This window comes from Aotus nancymaae, unplaced genomic scaffold (assembly GCF_030222135.1).
Source record: "Aotus nancymaae isolate 86718 unplaced genomic scaffold, 86718_ANA_hifiasm-v0.15.2.pri h1tg000021l, whole genome shotgun sequence".
Lineage (NCBI taxonomy): Eukaryota > Metazoa > Chordata > Mammalia > Primates > Aotidae > Aotus > Aotus nancymaae.
Window position 1 is genome coordinate 9,954,591 of NW_026988433.1, and position 17,108 is coordinate 9,971,698.

The window sequence follows — 17,108 nt, forward strand, 5'->3', positions numbered from 1 at the left end:
CCCAGGCATCATGCACTAATATGTTTTCCACTGTTGGCAAGAGCTTTGTGACCCGGCATATTTCCCTCTTTGCTTTGCCTACCAGGAAGCACACAGCTAAGATTTTTACTCATTTGCTTGTAGATTCTCAATTAGGAGCCTTGGTATAGATTTTCTCCTTCCTATTTGGTTGCTTTCTTTCTGCGCTCTCATGTTTGGTAGGAAAATGTGAACCTATGTTGTAAGGTTTTTGGAAGCGGGTAGTATGGATAGAGCTTGAATAACATGAACAGGTTCCTATCATGATCACAGAGTACAGAACTGGTCTGTATCCAATCTCCCTGAACTGTCACCTAGACTGGTAGTTCTAAGAAGGCTAAGATTAGACCTCAGCCTAATTCTCCTATGTGTCTCCTATATATCTGACACTTAGTATCAATTTGGTGGATGTATTAGTTAAGTGATGCTAACTGCTAGACAATCCTCTAGTCTCAGTGGCTTATCACAATAAAGGCTTATCCCCTTGTTTTAGTTGAATTGGATGTTCTGTGAGTGGCCTCCATATGGTGAATTGGGGACCCAGGATCCTTTCACACTGTGGCTCTCCCATCCCCTGGAGTCCTCCAGTGAATCTATGTAGTCAGCTGGCTGGTAAGCAGAGAAAGAGGGAGCATAGAAGATTGTGTGGGGCATTTTGGGGGCCAGGCTTGGAAGTGGTAGACCTCCCCTTCTCATAGAACTAGTCTTGTAGCCTCACCTAGAGTCCAGGGGGCTAAACATGTGATTTAGAAAGAGGAAATTGGACCCTGCCAGAGTCTGCCACAGTGAGATATTGAACAGTGAATGAACAAATCCATGAAGGACACAGAGAGTGGAGCAGGGCTCCAGGGGCACACATCTGAGGAGCCCAATGAGTGCATCTGTCTGCCTTGCAAACCTAGATGCAAGTAATTGGACTTGGTGCAGGGGTTTGGATTACACGTCAACATTCCCTTCTGTCCAAACCTTAGGATTGTAGAATGTTGGAGGTGAACCAAGATCCCTTTCAAAGATCGTTGAGCTCAGCTTCCTCACTCTGCAGATGGGGAAACAGAGGCCCAGTGAGCAGAGCTGATTTACCCAGAGTCAGCAGCCAGAACTCTAGTCTCAATCCCATGCCAGTGATCACTTCACTGCACTCAAGGAATCCCATCTTTATCTCTGTCCACAATGTGCAAACCCCTGCTCTGCAGAGAGATGGAGAGTCGTGTAATTAAGTGACAGCTTGAGTTGATCACCTACCTGATGGCCTGCTTACTCCATAGGATCATTGGAGAAATTCCCCAGCCTCACAACAGCTGTATGAAACTCAGCACCGGCTTCATTTCAGCATTCACTCCATTGGGATATTGGCAGTGGAAGACTACTCTCTTCCTAAGACTCATTTAAGCACTAACATCTCTCAATGACTCTCATATGTGAGGATGCAAAAGGTCTTCATGAGTCTTATGACAGAAATAGAAATTCCTGCAAACCCACTAGAGAGCTTGGCTACCATCAGTTACCTATTACTGCTTAACAGAGTGCTTCCAAACTTAGTGATGCAAAACACTAGCCATTTTATTTATTTGCTCACAATGTGGCAATTTGGGCAAGGCCCAGTGGTGTTAGCTCATCCCTGCTCCACTGGTGTCAGCTGGAACAACTTAACTACTTGGGGTGCAGGACCCATTGACAAGGTGGCTGACTACACTCCTGTGGCTGGTGGGATGGTGCTGGTGCTTGGCTGTATTTGCCAGGGCTGCTGGCCAGGACATTTGTTCTCCTCCTCATTACCCCTTGGGTGAGCTATAGGTGGTTGGCTTCTTACCTGGCTTCAGCTTCCCCAGAGTTCAAATGCAGAAGCATCCAGGCCTCCACCACCACTTCGTTCTCTTTGGTAGGAAAATGTGAACCTATGTTGTAAGGTTTTTGGAAGCGGGTAGTGCAGGTGTGCCTACCTGCGGGATGTGAAACAGTGTCACTCAGCTATGTCCCTGTGGCTTGTGCCCACTGTCAGCTTCAGTCACCTGCATGTCGGGGGCAGAGATCTCCCACTCCCAGACCTATCTGGGTTCAGCGATGATGACAAGTTTAACTATTCCCTTTATCAAGGGCCTCTTCAGGACTCAAGTGCTCCAACAAGACTTAACACAGCAAGACAGCTCTGATTCTGTGGCCACCTGGGGGAATTTCTCCAATGTTCTCCTTCTCCTTGCCCTTTCCCGCCTTTTAAAAACAAACAAACAATGTCTTGCTCTGTCACCAGGCTAGAGTTCAGTGGCGTAATCGTAGCTCATGGCAGCCTCAACCTCCTGGGCTCAAGCAATTCTCCCACTTCAGCCTCCTGAGTAGCTGAGACACAGGAATGTGCCATTGCACCTGGCTATTTTTTGTAGAGATGGCGTTTCTCTATGTTGCCCAGGCTGGTCTTGGACTCCTGGCCTCAAGTGATTCTCTTACCTTGGCCTCCTGAAGCACTGGGACTACACGTCGGAGCCACCATGCCTGGCCAGAATGTCCATCTTTTTTTTTTAAGACAGAGTCTTGCTCTTGTTGCCCAGACTGGAGTGCAGTGGTGCGATTTCTGCTCACTGCAACCTCTGCCTCCTGGGTTCAAGGGATTCTCCTGCCTCAGCCTCCTGAGTAGCTGGGATTACAGGTGCCTACTACCATGCCCAACTAATTTTTGTATTTTTAGTAGAGACGGGGTTTCACCATGTTGGCTAAGCTGGTCTCTGGGAAAAGATGTTAGCAGACTCACTCACACAAACCTCTCCAAAGCCTGGCTGTGCTCCTGGATGCCTCTGGAATATAGGACTTTGCCAGGTTCTCATGGCCCAGGGAAAGTCCTACTGGAGCCACTCAAGGCAGACCCCAGCTGTTTCCTCCCTTGGAGAAGGCTGCATGCTTGTGCTGTGTTATATATTGCTGATGGTGGTGCCTCCTATTACATAATCTGTTATTCTGTGCTGCACAAGGCCCTGGTTACTTGTCAAAAGTTTCTAAAAGCCAGCTGTATCAGCTCCAGGCAACTGGGGGTGCTGCCCCTCCCTCATAGTATTAGTCACTCTGTACTTAGCTAAATTTAACTTTTTATCATCCAAATGATATTTTTGTGGGCTTGGGATTTTACATAATGCTACCAACTGCTGCAGGCTAAGAATTTCTCCTCTTTGTTATGTGTGTGTGTGTATGTCTGTGCGCGCATGTTGGGTTTTTTCCCTCTGTGAACTTCTGCATGCTCAAGAAAGCCTTCTTCGGTTTCTCTTCCCTTGCTCTGCTTTCCCAGGTCTGGGTTTTGTTCTTTGGTCTCTGCTTTTGCCACTTGCCAGCGGAAAGAAAAATTGCTCCTAACAGCTTTCTAATGGTCCTGCAAACGCTTCCGCCTTCACTGGTGGTCTCTTCACTTTGAAGGTCTCTGAGGGTTTCCCTGCTGTCTCCAATAGTCTGGGCTTCTGAAAGAGAAGCTCAGCTCTGGAGTAGAGTGTTTGTTGAAGAAGCTGGAAGGGAAGGGGAGTAGGGTCATGAAACAAGAAATCCAGATAGCCAGCCTGCCCAAGGCATGGGGTCCACGATGCCAGCTCCTCCTCTCAGCCTGTGGGATGTTGGGTGGTGATGGAGGGTTCGGAGCTGTTCTTAAGAGAACACAGGGAGGTGGGTGGGTGAGAGGATGAAGACCCAGCCTCAGAGGGGCCTGGAGCAGCATGTGGGGAGCTGGAGACACAGCTCAGCCATTTGACTTTGAAGCCCCACTGCTCAGAGGCCATAGCACTCCTGGCCCTCACGCAGGGATCTCGGGTCTACATCATAACTATGCCTGGGACGTGCCTTCCTTCATTTTCCCGAGGAGGAAGCTGAAGATCAGCTCAGTGAGGTGAAGCAGCAGTAGTAATCACAGCGGCAGCAAAACACTGAGCACTTAAAACTGTGTGCCAGGCATGGTGCTAAGCACTTGCTTTTGTTAGCTCATCGACTCTTAAGCCATTCTATGAAGTAGGTACCGGTACCCATTCTCTTTTTTAGATCAGGAAACCGAGTCCCAGAGAGCTTAAGCAGCTTGCTTGGGTGAGGTCTCAAAGCTGGGAAATGGAGGGCCACATTTCAGAACCCATATACCCCCAGGACTCCTCTTGCCACCCAGTTCTGTGGTCTCTTTTAGGCTACAAGGCTTTCCAAGGGGCATACTGGGACAAAGGGCAGAGATGGCATTTGTACTGTGCTCCTTCCCTGGCGTTATTGGGCTGATTCCAGCCTGATTCCAGCCTGATCTAGTTGCCAAGTTCCTCCCATGCAAGCTGTCTTTAAAATAAAGAAGGACGTATATGTATAGGCGGTCTCTGGGAGGGTTAGCCAGAAACTAGAATTTGCCTCTGGACAGGGAACTGGGTGCTGGGGAACAGGGACAAGAGAGAAACTCACTGTTACCCTCTACCCATTTTATCCTTTGAGTTTTGAAAGTTTTCAAAATACGGATGCATTACTTGTCTTAAATTAAGTGATGTTATCTTATTTAAAAATTAGGAACAACTAGGTATATACCCAAAAGAACTGAAAACAAATACCCATACAAAAACTTGTACAGCAATGTTCACAGTAGCACTTATTCACAATAGCCAAAAGGTAGAACCCACCCAAATGTCCATCGATGGATGAATGGATAAACAAGATCTGGTGTATATAATGGAATGTTACTCCATCATAAAAAGAAATGAAGTACTGACACATGCTATAACATTGGAGAGCCTCAAAAACATGCTAAGTGAAGGATGGCAGACACAAAAGGATACCTATTGTATGATTCCATTTATATGAAATACCTGGAATAGGCAAACTCATAGAGGCAGAAAGATTAGTGGTTGCCAGGGGCAGGGAGGAGGGGAGGATGGAAAGTGACTGCTTATGGATACAAGTTTTGTGATGAAAATGTCCTGGTATCATATAGTGGTGATGGTTGTACAACATTGTAAGTAGGCTAATAACCATTGACCTATATACTTTGAAAGGGTGGGATTTTATTGGGTTTATAGATAGTCTTGCTGTGTCACTGAAGCTGGATGGAGTGCAGTGGTGTGATCACCAAGTTCACTGCAGCCTTGATCTCCCAGACTCATGTTATCCTTCCAACTCAGCCTCCTGAATAGCGGATTACAGACATGTGCCACCACACCAAGCTAATTTATGAATTTTTGTAAAGATGGGGTCTCACTATATTGCCCAGTCTTATCTTGAACTCCTGAGCTCAAATGAATCCTCCTGCCTCAGCCTCTCAAAGTACTGGGATTATAAGCATGAGACATGGCACCTGACTAAAAGGGCAGGTTTTATGGCATGTGAATTATATCTAAATTGAAAAAAATTAGAAACCGTGCCTCCAGATGGAGTCAAAGGCCATGGTCTGTTGTCATCACTCTGGACAGTTTGCCATGGTGCTACCTACCATACGTATGGGTCTCTCTCTACCCATTTCTTAGCCACCTGCCTCATGGTCGCCATGTCAACGGAGGCTGGAGACGGCAGCGTTTAACTTCGGCAGCACTACCCACTCATTTGGAACTTATACTTTCCACAGGGGCCAGCCTGAGACGTGTGGACGTCTGGGCAGGCTAGTAGCTGGCACCTCATCAAACTGGTATTCTTTAAGTGTTTGACATTTATTTAGTGGGGATGAGGAGAGACCGATATTCTATTAATAGGAATTATATAGAGAAACAGATTCACTTGCTAATTCACTTCCATGGACTGAAACAGAGTCAAGGATCTGAAAAATTTTTAGGAAAGCTTTTCTGACTCTGCTGTTCTTGTCCCCTAAGGGATCTTTTTGTTTTGTCTTTCTTTCACCTGCAGTTTTCCAAATAATTCAAGAAGTATATGGAAGATTTAGATTTAAAACTTAAAGAAATCAAATGACATTTGTTCTTGGGAAACTGCAACACGATGTATTATTTGGTCTTGGATGCCCTGCTCCCCCCCAGGACTGTGACTACACGTGTGTGAAACATACATTACATGCAACAAACCCCAGCAAGGAATTGTGTTGTGTTTTGTTGTGACTTTCCATGTCCCCTTAGGGCAGTGGACAGATTCACTGTTTACCATTTATGTGAGGGGTCACTGCAGGAAACCTGAGTTAGCCAGCAGCACATTTTTATTTCTTTCCAGGGATGTTTTGAGCCCCCTGCCCCTAGAGGTCTGTTCCTCAAGTAGTTGCCTGCTGGGTTGGCTCCTTAGCCTGACCCTACATTCAGTTTTAATACTTTTAGTCAGAAACATAATTCCCTGCAGTGCCCCTCTTTACGTTCCGAGAGTGCTTTTTTGTTGTAATCCCCGTGGATCTAATTCTGCGGGGTGTGAGTCACCACTGCCCTTCTCACCCTCCAAGAAGTGTTGTGGTAAGCTGGAGCAGGGCTGGCCTACCAAATCTAGCTCTCCATTGACGGGTGCATTACCATGGCAAACCCTCAACCCTCTCAACAGCTTTCCTAACCTTGAACATGGGGAGACTTCAGAGTAGCTGGCCTCAGCTGTGGCCTATGGTGGCATGTGGAGGTGACGCTGGAAGGCCAGCTTGCTTATGGTCACTGGGAGGGCTGGGACCTGCATCCACTCTGCTGTGGGTTCCTGGGCTGTTTCATTTGTTCCAGGGGTCAAGTGTGTAGGTGGATATGTACATGCAGCCATGGAGACAAGGGGCTAGGGCAGGACAGCAATGGAGCCTCAGTCCCACAGAGGAGCTTGCACAGGGCAGGCACGCAGGATGCAGTGTAGGTGGCGGAGATGGGTGCGTGAAGAGCCGCCTGCTCCCTGCAACCACACCTCCCACTGCTGTGCATTGCTAGCTATCTTCACACCTCCCCTATTCCACTCTCTCCCTCCTCTGACTCTTACTGTCTGGCCTCTCACTTGGCAGTTGATGACTTTGCCATCCCCAGCCACCGTTCCATTCCCCTTTGTTAGGGCCATGCTTGCCCCTAGCGGGCATGGACTAGCATCTGAGGAGACCTCCACCATGCCTGTCCTCAGCTCTTAAAGCAGAGTTGCCCTGGAATTGGGCATCAGTTCCTGGAATACTCTCAACTTCCATAGCCAGGAGACAAGCGGCCTCTCTGTCATGGTCATTGGAGAGCCCTGTAGGCTGTTACCTGCTCTCTGGGCCCAGGGGCAGGAGGCTTGTATGTGTGTCAGGCAAACGAGAATGTGTGTTCTGCTGCTAGGTAGGCTACCAGCTTGTCTGTGGTCCCTGTAGGAGCCCTGGGTTGGGTGGTGGCTTCAGTGGTACCTGATTTTGCCTCTCTGAGGCTGTTGGACCTGGGACTCTTTGGAAATCCATTTCTCCACCTTTTTCATTTTGTTTTGAATGCTTGTCTCTGGCCTCTGGGTAATCAGATCACACTCTGCCCAGCTGGAGGGGCTTGCTGGAAGGCTGGAAACCATTTGCATCACCCCACAATGGTGACCACACCCCTGAACCAGGATCAGGACGCCAACCTTTCTGGCAGTGTCTCCCAGTCTTCTTCCTGCATTGTCTCATTTTCCAGCCTCCCCTCTGTGGTCTGAAGACCTCCAATCTCAATGGGGTTCATGAGTGAAAATCAAGGTTTGAGACAGAGCTCCAAGGGACTTCTGAAATAAGATGACTTGTGGTATGTGCTGTTGGTCTCAGCTCCTGCTCCCTGAGCAGTTTTCCTAAGTCAAAGGGGTGCCAGGAAATGTTGAGGTATATCTGTCACCAATTCTGAGTTAGGAACTTGCTGCCTGAATGTGTCCTGGACTGGGTCCCTTTGTAAAATGGAGACACCTTTAGTCACATGTCCCCTGTTCAACCCTCTTGGTCCATCGGCACTGTGGTTCTCCCAGTTGGATTGGTGTGGATGATCAGAGTCCAGGTATCTCACCTCCTTTCCCATTGTGCTTCTCCCTACAGTATGCTGGCACTTGTGTCCTGGTCTTCAACACCCTTCTGTGAGTCTAGGGACGCATCTCTCCTCCTGTGACAGGGACATCAGTGGAGCCTTCTCAGACCCACAGGTAAGGCCATCCACCTGTGTAGCGGCACCTTACTTCCCAGAGCTGGGGCCCTGCAGGCCACCCTGGCCTTTGGAGTTTGAGGGTACAGAGACTTTATTGCTGTTTCCTTTTTTCCCCTGAAAACTGGACTGTTGTTGTGAGCATTGGCTAACACCTGTAATCCTAGCACTTCGGGAGGCTGAGGCAGGAGGATCACTGCAGGCCAGGAGTTCAAGACCAGCCTGGGCAACATAGTGAGACTGCATCTCTACAAAAAAAAAAGAAAGAAAGAAAAAAAAAATTAACTGTGTGAGGTGCCATATACCTATAGTCCCAGCTACTGGGGAGGCTGATGTGGGTGGATCACTTGAGCCCAGGGGTTCAACACTGCAGTAAGCCATGATCACACTATTTCACTTTAGCCTGAGTAACACAGTGAGACCCCATCTCTTAAAAAAACACTAAAAACCTGACTTTATCTGATTAATGTGGGGTAGATTGTATTTATTGATTATGCTTTTGCAAATATTGACTTTTCTTCACTAAATAGGAAAGACCAACGTTCTGCCTCTGGCAGCTTTTGATTCCAAATACGATAAAAACTCCTTGGGTCGGCCTTTGAAGCCCCAGTGGCTGCTATTCTCCTGTTTATGAAGCACCCGAGGGTGGCTCTTTTCCATTTGCTCTTCAGGCTTAGCTTGGCCCATTCTGCCCTTAGTACATAGAACAGGACAGGCAGGAGTTTCGCTTCTTCTGTGCCTTGGCTGGGAAGCCTAGGCTGTGGCTACTCCCTGGCCTTGGCAGAGAGCAGAGGCCGGGGTGCCGCCTCGCACAGCTGCCCACAAGTCATGGTCAGTGGCCCAGAAACAAGCATGAGTGTGTTTTTTATTGTACCATCCCTCTGGGTGCACTCCTACAGTGAGAAACCAAGGCCGAGTGGAAGGCAGGCCTGAGCCTCTGTCTTGAGTCTCAGAGAGTGCCAGGTCTAGAGATTTAATGGCCCAGGGAGTAGCACTCTCTCCCCTCCTATCCCTAGCTGACATTAGGAGTCCCTGGCCTCCCAGGCTTCTTTACATTTCATGTTTCTGAGTCTCAGGCACAAGTCCTGGCCTTGGCCTCATTTTCCATGCCAAGGCCTTTGTTGGGTAGAACAGGAGGTAAAGTGATTTTTCCTTCTTTTTTTTCTAAATTTTGATGAATCCTTCTCCCTGTGCACTCATCAGCTAGTTTCAGCTTTGGAGGCACAGAGGATGGAGGTTCCATCAAGGCAAGCTAGCAAAGCTGAGGTGAGGATGCTAGTGGGGGTAGGTTTAATACACCCAGCCCTTGCTGCATGGGGCTAAGTCCCACAGTAATCACGAGCAGTGCCTGTTGGGGTCCCCCTTTACACAGGAAGCCTAGGCTCAGAGATGACAGATATCAACTCAAGGTTGCACAGCTAGTCAGTGGTGGGATTGGGATTGGACCCCAAGCCTTGACTTGGAAGCACATGGTATGGTTTTCCAAATTTGGCCTGTGATTCACAGGGCCCTTGGTTCAGCCCGTACTCAACCCTCACTTGGTGTCTGATCTCAGGTAAGTAGGTAAGTCCCCTCCCTTCTCTGGCTGCCCTATCCTCACTGGGAAGACATGGCGCATTGTGATGGGGCCTCTTAAGTTGTCTCTGGCGCCGTAGTTCCAGGCTGGCATTGTGGGCTGTTTTCTTCTCTAATTGCTCATTCTTTTCAGTTGCTGTGAAAAGGCCTCCAAGTGCTAAGAAGAGAGAGTGCTATGTTGTATTTTTTGTTTTTCTGTTTTGTTTTAATTCACTTTCCAAGGTGTCCCAGCTACTGGAAGTGGGTGTAGGGGAGGGCATATAGTAACACTCAGCCTTGACTCTCAGCTTCTCCAGGGGTCACTCGGGTTCTGCGGGGTTGGGGCCTCGTGGTTGTCCTGTTGCCAATGATCTTGGCCGCCAAGTTGAGGCAGGGCCTGGTGAGAGCTCTTCTGCCCTGCATGGCCTGAGCACTGACATTGCTCTGAGGGACCCTGCTTCAACACAGCCTTGGCCTCCTGTCTCCTTTCTTACAGGAAGGAGGTTCTATTCCTTCTTAACAACTGCATTCTAGAGTGCAGTGGCTTTGCAGAGACCATGGCCTTGCAGCCCACCTCATCTGGAGGTCCTCACTTAGACCTAAAATGTCCTTAGGAATTATTCTGCTCCACTCATTTGCCCATAAAGTATTTATTATTACTTAGTATGCACCAGGGACTCTTCCAATTGCCAGACATGCCTCTGTGAACAAAACAGACAGGTGTCCCTGCCTGCATCTGGTTTATGCCCTGGTACATTCTTCGAGCTTTGCTTCTGAAGTTCTAGCATCCTGAAGTTCTCTCCTCCCACCTCTGTCAGGTTCCTGTTTCCCTTTCCAAGCCCATTTCCAACAGCTCCTTTCCTCTAAAGCTATTTGCGAGGCCTGGGTCCACATTAGCCTCTTCTTCCTTCCTCTGTGCTGTCACGGCATACTGCTTGGACCTCAGATAGAATTCTTGGCACCATTTTCCCTGAAATATTTTGGTAAGTGTCTGTGTCTGCTGTTGGCCTGGGAGTCCTGTAACGTAGGAGACTTGTCTTTGGTCCCCATCCTTTCCCCCCAGATCCTGGACTAGAGAGTTGGTGCCACTTTTAGGTGCTTTTCCTAGAACTCACCCAGACCTAGAAAATGGCAGATCCCATGTGAGGATGATTAGGGTTGCCCCCTCCACGCCTCTGCACCCTCCTTGGGAGTTTGTGGCATAGCGACCACCGGACCCTGGTAGCACCACCCTCCCCAGGATTGGCTGAGAACGAGATCTTTCCTTCTCTTCTCTCTGCCACAGGGGACTGAAAAAGGAAAGGGCTCAAGGACCAGGGTTTATTTTTATTTTATTTTATTTTTTTTTAATACTAAATAAGTGTTGATAATGGCCAGCAGTCTTCAATTCTTCACACAATACATTTGGTCAGGAAAGTTTTTTTTTTTTTTGAAAGAAAGAAAAAGAATAAAGAAGAGGAGGAAAAAGGAAGAGAAAGAGAGAGAGAGAGAATGGGAGTATTGCTTTCTTGCCCAGGCTAGAATGCAGTTTAGTAATGGGTAGTGAAAACCTCTTTTATACCAATAATTATACTTGATGTAAACAGGAAGGAATAAGGGAAGAAAATAACAAATGAGCGGCCAACCAATATTTCATTTAAACCTATGAAATGCTATGCGATTACTGAGGAGTGATTTACTTCCAATTATGTAGTCACTTATGGAATAGGTGTGAGGTGGTAATGTATGTTTTATGTATTTGAAGTGGAGAGTTCTATAAATGTTTATTAAGTTTACTTGTTCCGGGTCTGAGTTCAAGTCCTGGATGTCCTTGTTAATTTTCTGTCTCGTTGATTTATAAAATCGTTAACTCTTCTTGTTAAATTGATCCTTTTGCCATTATGAAATGTCCTTCTTTGCCTCTTTTGCTCTTTGTTACTTTAAAGTCTACATTGTCAGAGGCGAGAATTGCATCTCCTGCTTTTTATTTGTTTATTTTTACTCTCTGATTGGTTGATAAATCTTCCTCCTTCTCTTTGTTTTGAGTCTTTGTGTATCGTTGCATGTGAGATGGGTCTGGATGCAGCATAGCAATGGGTTTTGGCTTTTTATCCAATTAGAATATATATAACTTTAATACTAGCATTTGATGCTAGCTGGCTGTTTTGCCCATTAGTTAGTGTAAATTTTTCGTTGTGTTAATGTTCTTTTCTTTTTGATATATTTTTGGAAAGGCTGATATTGGTTGTTCCTTTATATGTATAGTGCTTCTTTCAGAAGCTCTTGTAAAGCAGGCCTGGTGGTGGTGAATCTCTAAGTACTTGTTTGTTCGCAAAGGATTTAATTTTTCCTTCGATTATAAAGCTTAGTTTGGCTGGATAGGAAATTCTGGGTTGAAAGTTCTTTTCTTTAAGGATGTTAAATATTGGTCCCCACTCTTTTCTGGCTTGTAGGGTTTCTGCTGAGAGATCTGCTGTAAGTCTGATAGGTTTCCCTTCATGGGTAACCTGACCTTTCTCTCTGGCTGCCCTTAGTATTTTCTCCTTCATTTCAACCCTAATAAATCTGGCAATTATGTGCCTTGGGGTTGGTCTTCTTGAAGAATATCTTTGTGGTGTTCTCTGTATTACCTGGAGTTGAATATTACCCTGCCTTGCCAGGTTGGGAAAATTTTCCTGAATGATATCCTGAAGAGTATTTTCCAACTTGGATTCATTCTCTTCATCACATTCAGGTACACCTATCAAACGTAAATTAGGTCTTTTCACATAGTCCCATATTTCCTGGAGACTTTGCTCATTCCTTTTCATCCTTTTTTCTCCAATCTTGTCTTCTCGTTTCATTTCACTGAGCTGGTTCTCGACTTCTGATGTCCTTTCTTCTACTTGATCAATTCGACTGTTTAAACTTGTGCATACTTCGCGAAGTTCTCGTGTTGTGTTTTTCAGCTCCATCAATTCACATATATTCCTCTCTAAATTGTCCATTCTCGTTAACATTTTCGTCAAACCTTTTTTCAAGGTTCTTAGTTTCTTTGCATTGGGTTAGAACAAGTTCTTTTAATTCACAGAAGTTTTTATCACCCACGTTTTGAAGCCTGCTTCTGTTATTGGAACACACTCGTAATCTATTAAGCCTTGTTCCGTTACTGATGAGGAATTGCGATCCCCTATAGAGGGAGAGGCATTCTGATTTTGAGTATTCTCTGCCTTTTTACGCTGATTTCTTCCCTTCATTATATATTTATCCGTCTGTTGTCTTTGTAATTACCGACTTTCTAACTAGGTCTCTGAGCAGACGTCCAACTTGTTGATTCCCAGCGCCGAAATCTGAGCAATCCACTGTGCCGGCCAAAATAGCGGTGTTAAGATTGATGATGCTTTTCTGCCCGGGAATCTCCAGACTCTGCACCAAAAACTGGCGCGCTAAGGCACCAGCAAAACCGCCGCGCCGGCCACAAGAGTCACCCTGGTGACCCGTGTGGCTCCTCTGCTGGGAATCTCTTGGTCCGTGAGCAACAAAAATTCGTCTGAAAGTGTGGCGTCCTCTCGTTCTCTGCGCTTTCACTGGGAGCTAGGAGCCCGAGCTGCTAGTGATCAGCCATCTTGGATCTCTCTCTCATTTTGCTCCAGGGTTTATTTTTAGAAATGCTCCTTGCTGTGGAGGAACCCAGAGCCCTTCCTTCCAGAAGGTGGGGGTGGCAGGTGGTGGGTAGGGGTAGCTGGGGTTGTGTCTCCTAGTACTGCCTGGCTGTCTTTCACAGAAGGAGTCTGCCTTAAAGAGGAGGGTCCCAGCAGGGAGAACATTTGCCCTCAGCCCCCACAGTTGAAAACATTTGCCATTTGGTGCTGGTGAGCAGAGCTTCTGGCATTACCATGAGCCTCAGTGTCCCTTGGGGTGGGAGCTCAGCGGGGAGGGTCCGGGGCCCAGGCAGTGGCTTCCTTCCGGACTCCCTGTGGCTCAGGCAGGGAGGGGCACTTCCTGCCATTGTCTCTGTGACAGGCCTCGAAAGGTCACTCTCTTGAGGGAAAGAGAGCTGATGACATGGGCAGGGCCTCAGACCACAGAAGCAATGACACACACTCTCCAGGGCACGTCCCTACCTTCCCATGCTGTCGCCCACCCCCACCTCCAGCCCCTTGGATGAAGTATCATCCCAGGCTAAGAAAGGGCTTCTCTACCCTCTGCAGCAGCGGAGCCCTACCCGCCACAGGGCCCTTGCTTCCTAGTCCCTCCTCTCAGGCAGCCCCAGTCCCACATGGGAACGTGAGCCTGTCCCGTCTCTGTCTTTGCGGCATTTAGGTCTGTGATAAGTCTGGAGTGTTAGAAGGCTGCAGCCCAGAGAGCCCAAAGCATGGGGAGACTATGGAGAGGAAGTAGAGGTCTGAGTGCCCTCATGCCCTGGAGCAAAGATGCTGCCCTGAGTTCCGCAGAGTTCCTTCTCAGCTCCTTTGCTGTCCCCACAGAGCTTGGTAGAGAGCTGGGCACAACCTGATTATCCATGTCATGCTCTAGCCATCTCTATCACCTGTGCTCCTCCTGACTGCTCCTGTCTGTATTTCATTTTTTGAGGTAGTTCTTTGTCACACACCCAATGCTGCTCAGTACACAGGGCTTCAGCCAGAAATTGTTGGCTCTTCTCAGCCCTCCTCTTCTTCCTGTTTCCCAGAGCTCTGGGGACCCACCCCTGCATTTGTCTTGTTTGCTCTGGTGCAGCATGTCTTCCTGAGAATGTACTTTCTTTTCTTCCTTTTTTACCTTTTTAAATTTTTATTTATTTATTTATTTACTCAAAATGATTTTTTTAATTGCATTTTAGGTTTTGGGGTACACGTGAAGAACATGTAAGATTGTTGCATAGGTACACACATGGCATTGTGGTTTGGTGCCTTCCTCCCCATCACCTATATCTGACATTTCTCCCCATGTTATCCCTCCCCAACTCCCCACCCCGCGCTGTCTCTCCTCTATTTCCCCCCAAAGACCCCAATGTGTGATGCTCCCCTCCCTGTGTCCATGTGTTCTCATTGTTCAACACCCACCTATGAGTGAGAACATGCGGTGTTTGATTTTCTGTTCTTGTGTCAGTTTGCTGAGAATGATGGTTTCCAGGTTCATCCATGTCCCTACAAAGGACACGAACTCATCGTTTTTTATGGCTGCATAGTATTCCATGGTGTATATGTGTCACATTTTCCCTGTCCAGTCTGTCATCGATGGGCATTTGGGTTGGTTCCAAGTCTTTACTATTGTAAACAGTGCCTCAATGAACATTCGTTTGCATGTGTCCTTATAATAGAATGATTTATAATCCTTTGGATATATACCCAGTAATGGGATTTCTGGGTCAAATGGAATTTCTATTTCTAGGTCCTTGAGGAATCACCACACTGTCTTCCACAATGGTTGAACTAACTTACACTCCTACCAACAGTGTAAAAGTGTTCCTATTTCAAGAAAGAGAAAAGAGACTAATATAAAAAAAATAAAAAAAGAAAAAAAAAGAAAAAAAAAAGTGTTCCTATTTCTCCACATCCTCTCCAGCATCTGTTATCTCCAGGTTTTTTAATGATCGCCGTTCTAACTGACATGAGATGGTATCTCAATGTAGTTTTGATTTGCATTTCTCTAATGACCAGTGATGATGAGCATTTTTTCATATGTTTGTTGGCCTCATATATGTCTTCTTTTGTAAAGTGTCTGTTCATATCCTTCGCCCACTTTTGAATGGGCTTGTTTGTTTTTTTCTTGTAAATCTGTTTTAGTTCTTTGTAGATTCTGGATATTAGCCCTTTGTCAGATGGGTAGATTGCAAACATTTTTTCCCATTCTGTTGGTTGCCAATTCACTCTAATGACTGTTTCTTTTGCTGTGCAGTACTTTTTTTATTTTTTAAAGGAATTATTTATTTACTTATTTTAGAGATAGGGTCTTGCTCTGTCACCCAGGCTGGAGTGCAGTGGTGTGATCATGGCTGACTGCAGCCTTGAATTCCCAGGCTCAAGCAATCCTCCCACCTCAGCCTCCTGAGTAGCTGGGACTACAGGTGCATGCCATAACACCTGGCCCAGAATGTATTTTACTTTCAACCAGGTAGCAGAAGCCTGCATTCCTCTGGCTTGTTGTTGAATTGTGCTTCAGAAGGATATTTTCTGGCTGCCTTGTTGAGACAAGGCTAGCTGGGGTGAAGAGAGGAAGCAGGGGGCCTGTGGCAAGACTATTGTGTTTCTGGGTGATGCTTTTGGTTACTTTTTGAGGTTCACGCAAACATGTCATGCTTTCAGGGGGATGGGCATGGGTCTGTTTCACTTGTGCTCTTCAGGACAGGCAGGACCAGGAAGGAAGCTGGCCTGGCCTACCTGAGGGCATGTGAGGCCAGGTACCCTGCTGTCTCGGCCATGGTGATCTGGGGCTGGGGGCTTCTCTGGATCTCTGCCTGCAGGTTGGGAAACCCCTTCTCACCACCTTTCTTTTCCTTCTTCCTCTAGTTTCTGCCTTTCTTTGGCTCTGGTACAGAGCCCCCGTTTTCGGTTCATTTCCAGTACTTTGCCATGGTGGGTGTCCAGTGTACTCATGTTGGTGACCTCATCCTGCCTGCAAGGAGGCAGCTGGAGGCATGAGGGTTCAGCGCTTTACGTGCCTGGAGGCATTTCCATATGCGCTGAGCCCCCATGCCTCCCAGTAGTCAGGTGGCGTCAGCAGAAACTTTCTGGACCTGTGTCCCCTACGTCACTTCCTTTCTTTGTTTCTTTATACACTTCCTGAGATGCGAACCCTGCCTGGAACAATCACTTTTGTTCCTGGAGACAGTGTTCAGAGCTTGGAATTCTCAGAAGGATTCCTGAGATGGCGCCATTCAAGCCAGGGGGTTGAATAGCTTGAGACTCTTCATTTCAGCAGCACGATTGACCCCTCAGTGGATCAGTAGCGATTCCTTCCACACATATTTAGTGAGTACCTACTATTCTAGGAGCTGGGCATAAAGATGTGATAAAATGTTAAAAACTTCTGGCCCTCTTGGGGCTTGTATTCTAGTGAGGGTAGAGACTCAATAGACAAATAGGCAGTAAAACCTGTAAGCACATCAGATGGTGATCAGAGCTGCAGAAGCAGAGGAAAGGAAGGCCTCCCAAGTTGGGGACATTTAGCAAATGAAGGAGGTGGAGAGTGAGCCAGGACGGTAGCTCAGGGAGAAACGCTCAGGCAGTGGAGACAGCCTGTGCAAAGGCCCTGGGGCAGGAGCTTGTCCAGGATGTTTAAGAAACTGGAGTGAGCGAGTGAGGGAAAGAGAAGCAGGAAGGAGGTCAGAAAATATTGAGGGCCCCGATGGAGCAGGCCTTGAAGTATCAGGACTTTGACCCTGACTCTGAGTGACCTGAAGCTTTGGAAATGTTTGAGCAGTAGAAGGTCAGGATCCGAATTGTGCTTTAAAAGGATGGTTTCTGGTTACGGTAATGAGAGCAGGCTGGATGGGAGGAAGGGAGGAAGCTGGGGGACTGTGGGGAAATGATTGCAATAGGGAGAGGCAGTGGGTATGTAGGGGTTGTGAGC

General features: G+C 47.1%; 1 protein-coding gene across 13 annotated transcripts in view; it reads left to right on the forward strand.

The window, feature by feature from the left end:
- The window catches only part of PITPNM2 (phosphatidylinositol transfer protein membrane associated 2), a 168,853-nt gene that overhangs the window by 31,043 nt on the left and 120,702 nt on the right, over nt 1-17,108 (forward strand). For 10 of the 13 annotated variants that reach the window (XR_010343794.1, XM_021669935.2, XM_021669938.2 and 7 more), the window contains exon 2: nt 7,922-8,025. The gene's annotated coding sequence lies outside the window, so the exon portion shown is untranslated. Of the gene's footprint in view, nt 1-7,622; nt 7,641-7,921; nt 8,026-16,162; nt 16,508-17,108 lie in introns of those variants that run through there. The other 3 variants (XM_064379629.1, XM_012447114.3, XM_064379632.1) reach the window with 3 other exon arrangements.